Genomic DNA, 11,321 nt, shown 5'->3' with positions numbered 1-11,321 from the left:
TCCTGTCATAAAATCTAATCTTTAGACTTTGGTTAGAATATCCTCACAAAAATTAGTATAGGACTAATCATATGGGCAATATAATGAATTCAAGTTTTAGAGGTACAAATATATGTAATACAATATCAAAACCTTACCCAAAAACAGTTAAAGATATTATTGTTCGAGTTAATCATTAATACTTGAGTTAACTCCTGGATTAGCCAGTTAACTGCTCAGATCCAACTCATTTAACTCGCAATTGAGTTAAATCGGTTCACATTTAAATGAGTCTATGTTTTATTGATCCTCACTCACTTAGTTTATACGTTAAACGTACTGGGCCACAGACTTGAGGTCATATACCTTGACCTGATGCACATTAAGTGAAAGTCAAATTGAGACCCTTTCTACAAAAAAAATATTAAATTCAAAAGATCAGATTGAAATATTTTTAAAAAGCTTTTTATATTTAAAAATTTGACTTATTAAAATAAATATAAATAATACTCTAATAAAATTATTACGTAGGCCTGTATTATTATCATTATTATTATATTAATTTTTTGCATAATATTTTGAAATTAAGTAATTATTAGTTTATTTTTAAAAAACTAAGTTTGTTGACCGACAATTAAATTTAAACACGTTACTCTATTAGAAGCATACTTTTTTAACTTACTAAAAAAATTGTCATAAAATAAACTTTTAAACAAGTTTTCAGGTAAAGTCAAACTTTTAAAATGATCAAACCTAACCTTGTAGAAAGTCGTATCTATAATAGATCAACTTCATAGTTTAAAATTAAAAAATTAAGATAGACTCAAACACTATAAAACTTAATCTAGCTGAACCCATTTTTATCTTCAATTTTGCAAGTAGACGGAATTGACACTCAAGGAGCAGTAGCAATTTATCTTTGAATTTTGGAAGTTGATATGAGCTTGCTAATAAATTTATGTAGAAAAATCCATAACAGTTTCCATGTTGCTAAAAACATGCCATGCATAGTTGTGGTCTTGGGGACTCTGGTCAAAAGCTGTTGTCCATATTAACAAACAAGATAAGGAGAATTTTGAAGAGGCATATGGAACATAGTTGGTGCTTCTTATTCTTTTATTCCTCCAGAATCCAAGCTGAACTGGGTTCACATAAATGATACATAATTGACATAAGAAAGGTGTAAAGGCAAAACATTTTGTTTTATTGTTTGTAACTACTTATGCTCCCTCTGTCCCTGGCTCAGTATGTGATTTCAATTTTGCAAGATACAATTAGATCTGTCCTGTTCTTTGTTGCAGCATGGAAAATTGAAGGAGGGGTAGGGGCCTATGACATTAGAGGATATGCTTTGTGATTTTTCAAGTGGTTCCAAGGTAACAGCCTCAACAGAATCTTATGAATCAGCCCTACTATTAATATGGTAGGCCCATTTCTGACCCTTTTTCCTATTCATACACTTATGGCATATTATGATTTGGGTCACTCCCCAAAACCATGCTCTTTAACTGTGTTCATTGTGACAAGACTTAAAGCACATGAAACTAATTGGGGGTGTGGTGCCAACAGCCATCACTTTTCTACAAGAAACCTCACTTTCATATCCTGATTGTGCATGCACACACAAAAAAGCAATGTCCCTAAGTGCCAACCACTTCATATATTTTTCAAAAGGTTCACCAGAGTTCACTTCTTGGCTTGGAAAATTAACTTCATTTCAAACTTCAAATCATGGGACAAGTACCCCTGTATTTACATAGTCCCCTCCTTCCCCTACTATACTAAGCTATACAACAAAAGCGGTTACTCCTAACAAAAGTTATAATAATTTGCAAAAGTTTTTCTTGGAAAGGTGTATGCCATATTGCCATTTACTAAAATGGAAACAGTTATTTGACTACAAAATTCTCAAGTAAGGTTACTCTTACACACGATCCTTCAAACATCTCACTCATACCTTCCTTTTATGAAAAAATAAATAAATAAAGGACGGATTACTTGATTTCTGAAAAAAAAATTGTTTTTTATTTTTACTTTTAATTTCAAATTTATCACTTCATTTTTTTTCTATTTTTATTGTTAAATATTAGTATAGAAAACAGTGATAACAGGAAAAAAAAATTATTTTTAGTATTTCTTAAACAAATCTTTAAAAATAAAAAATAGAACGCATTTTTATAAAACTTATTAACAGCCCCTTATAGTTTCTTTTTACCCTGTCTTTCTTGTTCTTATAAAAAAATGCAAAAAAGAAATGTAAGAACATAAATTTGGCAACATGCATTTAAGAACGGAGGAGTGTATTCTCCCTTGACTTTGTGTGTATCCCTATATACTTGTCACTTTTGAGGAGAGATATTCAGTACTTTTGATTTTAAATGATATTTCATAACGAATGTAAAAGTTTGGTTAGGAGTAAGAGTGCAAGCGGAACGAGATCCTTAAAAAATTGGACCATTTCAATTTATTTGTAGGAATTTTGTGGTCAATGTGTTCCAAACAAACAAATAATTGCATCGATAGATGGAGTAAATGCAGTCTCTTGCTGATGTTGCAACAGGGAATTTTAGTATAGCTCTACTGTATGTTGCATGTTGCAGAGTTCTATATGGTGAAAAGACTCACAATTTCTCTTTGAATGCATGAGAATTTTCCTCACGGGATTAGGTGTACGAAGATTGAAGATAAGGAGACCATAAATTAACTAAACAACTGTCATTTTTAGATATTTTATTAGTATTAATACAAATTTGATATTTATTATTTTTATTTTTGAATCTAATTTCTGTGAGGAAACATTCAATGGAACAGAGGGTATTCTAAGTGGCGAGAAAGGCACTGCATCAACAAGAAAAAAGTACAGATAGTAACTGTTGAAGCAGAAACAAATAGATAGGGAAAGCGAGTACTTTTAATAACAATTGTAATTGTGCTACACAAATTCACCTGTGAATGGATGGAGCATATAAACATGCATGTATCGATATATTTATCAATTTATTATTCATTATTTACAAAATTACTCAACCAATTTACCTCAAAATCATTAAATTTTAGTTATTTATTTACTATAAAATTAGATTAATGATCCTAATGATTTATACCTTATTTATTCAAAAGTATTACTTTCTCATTTCTTTACTTATTAAAATTAAAGAGAAAACGTTAGAATGAGTCCACAAAATCCTGAATTCTATTGAAGTCAAAGTGATATTAATTAGTATTTGTCAATTTGAAAAGGAAAGGAACCGATTAAAATTTATGTTTATAGCCTTATTATATATATTATTAAAATAAAAAATTAATTATAATTAAAAGTAGTATCCCTAAATTTTGTGAAAATAAAAAAGAGAAGGATTTAGAATTAAATTGATGGGAAGGTACGTCTTAACGATCATTTATGGGGTAAACGTCAGAGAATGAAGTTGTTGTTGTCGCAAGTTCCCAATGTATGAGCACTGCACACATGATTTCATCAACAAAGCTAAAATAAAATCTCAGAATGCAGAAATCTTCTTCAAATGGATGCATATATGCATCTTACTAATAATGGCATAGCACCACCACCCACCCTACCCATCTCCCTAAACTTTTAATTTTCTTTTCTTTTCTTAATTTTTTAATATTAGATGCAAAATATTTTGCTATTTAATGGATTCACGGCAAAAGTGTGAACATTTTTTGTATGAGATTGAGATTAAGAGTATTTTTTTTTAAATAGTTTTTTTGAATTATAATTTATGTTTTTTATTTTTAAAAAGAGAAAAAATAATTTAAAAAACAAATATATTCCAAGTAGTTTTAATTAATTATATTACATTATGCGTATAAATTTTATAATTAAAAAAAAAAAAAAACTGGCAGCTACTGCTGTCTACACTTACAGGTTTTAATGCGTTCCCTTTTGGCTTGTCTAGAATTGCATTCTAACTTCGCATGAAACTTGGTTTGTCCAAGGCATAGGTCTAATTCTTTTTAGATATTTTTTATTTATTATGATAAGTAAAAATAATTATATATCTTAAATTTATATTATATTTTATAAATATTTATAATAATAAATATTTAAATTGCATGAATAAAAATATTACTACTTTTAACTTTAATTATTAAAATTAAGTTTAAGTATTTAAAATAATAAATTTTTAAATTATTATTAAAAAATTATTTGATTACTCTTTTATTTCTTAAATATAATAAATATTTTAAATAAAATTTTATTAATTGGATATTTTATTAATATAGTTTATACAATAAATAAAAGGATAACAAAATTTAACAATTAATAATATAAAAATAAATTTTACTATTTATAATTATAAAAACATATTAATAAATATATTTATAAAGAATATAAATAATTTTTTGACTTAAAAATAAAAAAATTATGTTAATAATCTATGATAGTATTAAATATGAAATTTTTATTACAAATTTTATTTTTTATTAAAAATAATATAAAATTACTTTAAATAATTATAACTAATTTTTTCCATTTGATTTTTCTCATATGTATTAATGTTCATTTAGTTATCCACGATGTACTTTCTCTTTGATTCATTTTGTAAAATATTTTTAATTAACTTATAGGACCTTTGTTTTTATTTATGTATTTGAAAAAAATATAAAATTTATTATGATTTATTTTTTATTCAAAATTTTGAGATAATAATAATTATTATGTTTTACTGATACACTTTTATCCATTTATTAAAAAATCAAGTATAATAATAAAACATTTACAGTGATTAAGTAATTCGAAGGTTAAAACGAAATTCACTGCTAAAAGGTATGTAAAAATTTACTAAATATTATAACAAAATTACTGATTTTCTTAATTGGTATAATAAAAAAAAAATGGGAGTAGTATAAACTAATAAAATATTTTAAATTGTTTCTTTTTTAAAAGATATTATAACATGATATTTTACTTTATTGAAGATTATTAAACTTAATTTTACTATTCATTTTTAATTAAATTTGATTTAATTTTTATTAATAAAAATTATGAGAAAATAATAAATACTTCATAAAAAAATTATAAAATGACTTATAATACGGACTAATGTAAATTTTCTGAAAAATACCTTATAAAAAAATTAAAATTAATAAAGCAAATTTTAATCATGTTACTATTATTCTTATTATTATAAATATTTTACCAAGCCTATAATATGTTTTTGAAGGGTAATATATTTTACCCTTTTATATAAAAAAAACTATTAATATTATTTTATTTTAAATATAAAATTAAAAAACCATTTTATATAATATATGTTCTTACACAAATTTATATAAAGATTTATGTTGACTAAATATTTAATCATTAGACATGTAAGTGAACGTATTGAAACATTTAATATATAAATGATTAATTTAACTGTTTGATACTCAAAGTGTCTATGAAAAAAATGTAAAAAAGTATAAAAATAATAAAAATTCTATCTAGTGTATTAACAAATAAAAAATAAAACGTTTTTATTTAAAATATATTAAATGCATATTTTTGTGATTTTTAATGTTTTCTCATTTTTATTTTTAATAAAAAATATTGTTTAATCTTTTAATTATAACTTTAAAGAGTAGTTAATAATTTTTTAAGAATATTTTGTTAATTAGAGCTAAATATAATACAGTAAAATTGAACTAATCTATTTTTTTATAAATAAAATTAATTAATTTAAATGCTATTTACATTTTTTATTAAATAAATTAATTTTATAAAAAATATTTGGTATTATAACATATTATTTTATTTCATGCATAATATATTTTAAAATATAAAAATATCAATAGACATTTTAGATAATTTAATAATTAAATTGATTAATTTTATATTTTATAAAAAAATATTAAATAGTACGAAGGTTTAAGTTTTATATTTAATAAATAAGAATTTTGATGTGGGAAGAGTGGTTGAAGCTCTAAACACGCGCTGTATTTGTTCCGTACGTTCTTGTTTCATAGAAATAAGCAGCGGCTGCGACGGAGTTTCACAGGTCACAGAATGAAAACTAAATAGTATTTTTATTTAATTTTAAACAGTGAACGGTCAATCAATTGAGAAAAACAATCTTGTTCCCCCATTTCTTTCCGACCATCGTTGCTTCATACAAAATATTCAATTTTATTAACATAAATTTTTAAACTGAGTTTAACTATATATAAAAATAGTATTCATTATTAAAAAAATAAATTATGTATATTATTCAAATAAAATATTTAAAAATAGCGCCAACAATGCTTATAATATCCTATTTGATACTACTTATTGATCGGTAGTTTTCTATCCTAAAATCATTTTTATAATTTATTAGATAAATTATATTTTTTAACTCTTCTTTATGGAAAAAAGTTACAAATTGCGAAGGAGATGGAGAGAGTATAAGAGTAGTAATGAATATGATAAAATATATGATAAGATAAAAACTATAAAAAAAAATGTTATACACATTAGTTATGAGAATATTATTACTCTTACGATTATATCTATTTTTTTTTCATTTGAAAAAACTTTAAACTTCTATCATTTCTCTTTATTTTACCGTTTTACATTTTAGCTTTTATCTTAAAACATTCAGTTGTGATCTTAATTACTTATATAAAACTATTGAGTTTGTATCGTTAACTTTAAATAATTTGTCTAAAAAATGTAAAGATGCATTATACGGCTATTTTTAAATATAACAAAGTTAATCAATTAAAATATAAACAGTTTCCCTATCAGTAAAACAAAATTAAAAATGTCAAAACCTTAAAATTAAAATTATAAATAAATTTAATTTAATTTGAAATAAAAATAAATGATAAATGTTGGAGAAGTTGTATAACATTTTAAAAAAAAACTTATTGAAATATCATGAGAACAAAATTCAAATTTAACATAAAAAAGTAAATTATTTGCATTTCAACTTTTGCCAATGGTACTTGTTATTGTGTAACTGTTAACAGTTTTTATAACTGTTATCCTTTCACGTATATATATACACTTGGTAGTATGTTTTCTTTTGTTCTTTTGGATCTTTGAGCATGTTTTTGGTTTTTTATCATTTGTTTTATGCTCACACCATTGAAGTATGAAACAAATAAGAATCGAAGATCGAGAATGATAAAACGTGAAACAATTAAAAAAAGGGTAGTTGTCTTTTTTATTATTATTAATTTATCCCAATTACATAATAACATGATCTGGGAGTTAACCATTGCTTTATTATATCTAACGAACTTTTATATTTTCACACTCAAATAAAGTTAAATCAGTCTATTATTTCAAATTGCAAATGTTCTTATTTATATAAAAGTAACATATTTTTATAAGAAAAAAAAAGTTAATTAGTAATTTTTTAAAGAACACATGATATTTTTAGGTAAGTAAAAAAATTATTAACATTTTTCTTTCCTACTCACTTTATTTTTTTATTCCCCTCTCTTTCTATCATATCCAGCACCAAAGTAGCAACTGCAACAGGGGTCAACTTAACAATGACTTGAGGTCAGATTTCCAACAACGACAACATCTTCGATTTTCATTCTTAAATATTGAAATTGTAACTATATACTTTTTAATTTTATGTAAACAGCTGAAATTGTCAAAATATTTATACATCTTTAATTATTTAAATTTTTTAAATTTTTATTTTTATTTTATTTTATTTTTAAACGGTTTAAAAGAAATACAAACAATCACCTATAACTTAGCCGTCATGTTATTCATGGTATAATTTTGTTAAGTTTTATCATATAATGTACAGAAATTGAGATACTCTTGTTTCCATAATATTTATTCTGTTTCGAGAGCAAGTATTTAAGGTTAGAAAAAATTAGTAAGTTAAAATATTAAAAAAAATACAAAAATAGAGAAAAATGTTAAAATTTGAAAAAGATATCAAACAACTATATAAAGTAAGTATATAATTTACATAAATTAATTTTTTGCGTAAAAAATTACACTCTTTCAAAGCTTAAGATTAAAAAAGTTAAACATGTTTATACTAAATTAAGTACACACGTATTAACGGATGCCGTTTTTAATGTGAAGTTCAACCTTCACACTACTAGGCGTGCTTCGCGACAGGTCACTGAAACATTGTGCGATTTATATGTTAAATATAATTTATTTTACTCTTATATGAGTTATGTATTAAATATGATTAAAATACATTTTAAATTTGTTGAAAAAGATGACATATTTAATTTTATTTCAAAGAAAAAGCCATAAATTATTAAATAATACACTTACATTAAATACAATTGATAAATTTATTTTTAAAATATTTTTTATATATATTTAAAGATATAAAATATAAAATAAAAAATTAATAAATAAAAATGTATAGAATTATAATATTTTATATTTTAATATATTAAAATTCATAATTTTAATAAAATTATTATAAATTCTTACTATATATCTGTTTGAAGAAAAAAAAAATTTGAAGTTATAAAGTCTCGTAACACACTTTCATAGTAAGAAATAAACTACATTCTTTTAACCAAAAATACATCTTGAAGTTCAGTGGCACAAACATAGCCTTCGACTAAAAAATAAAAAAGAATTATAGGTCCCTTCACTATGATAAGTCAGGAGACTGTAAAAATTGAAATATAAAACTTGTCGAAGAAACTATCTTTTGACTCATTTCTATGAAAATTGTCAAAAGAGTTTTATTCTTTGTTGAATGCTATATTTCGAGATGTTTTGAAAAGTTATAAGAGCTCCATTCTTTGTCAAACAAAAGGCTAAATTACGAAGATATTTGGAGAATCACAGAGCCTTGTCAAAAAAACTATATTTCAAGCAGTTTTGACAGAACATGAAGAGACACATTTTTTTGTTAAAAAGATGGTAGCCTTTTGAGGAGTTTTATAGGATTTTTCAGTCCTTAGATTGAAAATAATCAAAACTGGTCAAAAAAATAGAGACTGACGAGAAAAATATTCTAAATCCACAAAACTAAAAGAATTCTTATATTTCTCTCATAATTGGTTGAAAACATAGGATGACAAGAGAAATTATTTTAAGTTCACGAGACTAAATAAGCTCCTAGAATCTTCCTTGGAATTGTTTAAAAAGTAGAAATTAACATAAAAATTATTCTAAGTTCACGAGACTAAATTAGCCCCATATTTCCTTCATAATTGGTTAAAAAATAAGGATAGATAAGAAAATTATTCTAACTCCATAAGATTGAATGAGTTCTTAGATTTCCTTTAGAATCAATCAAAAAATGAGTTGAGCAAGGAATTATTCTAAGTCTAAGAGACATGATATGGCTCAGAAAGTGATATCAAAAGAATTACAAGGTTCAAAGCGCAGCAATTGCTATCAATTGAAGGTTTAAGATACAAAGAAAGATCATAAACAATAGCATTTATTGAATAAGTTATAATTGTTAGTCGTGGATAATGGATAGTATCGATTGAAGGCAAGTATGTGTAGAAAATAATTACTAAGAAATGCCTATAAAAAGAGGAAAAAATAGTAGTTCATTTACCTATAAATACTATGAAGTTTTACATCAGTTGAAACGACTTTTTACACTATATACCTATACCCAAAATCTTTACACGTAGAAACTTTACACTAAACCAGACTTCAACCACAAGGAGACTTACTATCATTATTATTTATTATGAAGAGTCATATATTTATATTTCTACATTTTATTTGTAATTTATTTTATGTGCTGGTTATATAATTTTACTTTTTTTTAATACATTTTTAATCATTTTACGTTCAGGTTAATATTATTTTTATTATGTCATTCTACTATTTTTATCTATATTTGTGTTTTATGACGTTAATTCAATTATTTTAAACACAACACATTAAAAAAATTTTAAAAAAACTTAAAATCTAGTTTTTAAATTATTCTTAAATTTATTTATTTATTTATTATCTATAATTTTTACCGAAAATAATATCTTTAAATATATGTTAAGAAAACAAATTTAAAATTGTTTTATTTAATGGCAAAATAATCAACCCAGAGAAAAATTGAAAATTTATCAATGATAAGATTTACGAGTGCATGATATGCATTATGACTGATAGCAGTCCGATAAAATATGTACTTATACTGCTGATGTGATGGGTAGAGACTATAGATAGGATAGTAATAGAAAGAGAGAGAGAGATGAACGCATGAATAAGGTAGCTATATATTATAGCATAGAGATAGGGTGTACATGAATATGGCAGGGTAGGGCAGGGCCTGTTATGTATCAAATATCAATGGCAATAGCAATGGCAATGGCAAAGGCGAAGGCAGAGGTAAAACCCTCATTTTCATCTGTTTTGAAAAGAAAGATGTCTCTGCTTCTGCATAGCCACAACCCACAAGTAAGCATTCACCACCTTCAACACTCTTTCTTTTGTCAATTTAGAGAGAGACAGCCTTAGACTCTTCTACCCCATGAATGGAGAGAGACCTTCTCATTGTCGCATCCTCACACGTGTGAGTGTTGTGACTCATTGCAACAGGGAATGATTATAGTAATAGTATTATGACAGTATCTGACTTTCTAACTGAAACAAATTTACTATAATACTCTTTTTACTATTTGTTGTCAATGGGAACAAAAGGAACCCACTGGAGTTTAGTTTTAGTAAAAGGATTAGTTCTTATACAGTCTTGAATTATAATTTGTGTTCTCGTTAAAAAATAATAAATAATAATATTTATCTCATATCCTTTCATAATGGATAAAAAAAAAGAAAGAAAATAAAAGAAAAATAATTAATATTATCGATAATATGATAAAAAATACAAGAAGCGATAAAAAAATGTAAGAGAAAATAAATATAAAATATAAATATATTCATAACTCTCTAAAGTTATCTAATCATATATCAATGTTACAAATGGTTTATAAAGTATTACATAAATTTGTGTAATTACTAGTTTACAATGATGATTTTCTTTTTACAAGATTACTCATGTCGTTGGTCAGTTTAGATGATTAAGTATTTTAAGATTAAGTTTGATATTCTTACACGTTTTACATTTCTTTTTATCTTTGTGACCTTTTAATTTTTTTTTCTCCTTTTTTACTGTATCTCTTACTAACTTTCTCTTGTTCCTTTGAATACACACACTACTACAAAAAGAATATATAAAAACGTCTTTTGCCTTCCCAAAATTCACTTTACAGGGGTAACTGGTTGGACGAATATTTTACGTTGACGCTACCTTTGCATTGCGGGGGCACCGGGAAGGGAGAAATTAGGAAGCATCAAGTCCGGGAGAAAATGTTCCTCCAGACTGGAAACTGGAAAGGGGTAGAGGGAAGGAATAAAAAAGAAATTATGTGATTTTTAAAAATTATTATATTATTAATTA

This window comes from Abrus precatorius, unplaced genomic scaffold (assembly GCF_003935025.1).
Source record: "Abrus precatorius isolate BTA unplaced genomic scaffold, Abrus_2018 Scaffold6, whole genome shotgun sequence".
Classification (NCBI taxonomy): Eukaryota; Viridiplantae; Streptophyta; class Magnoliopsida; order Fabales; family Fabaceae; genus Abrus; species Abrus precatorius.
Note: the sequence above shows the minus strand (reverse complement) of the source record.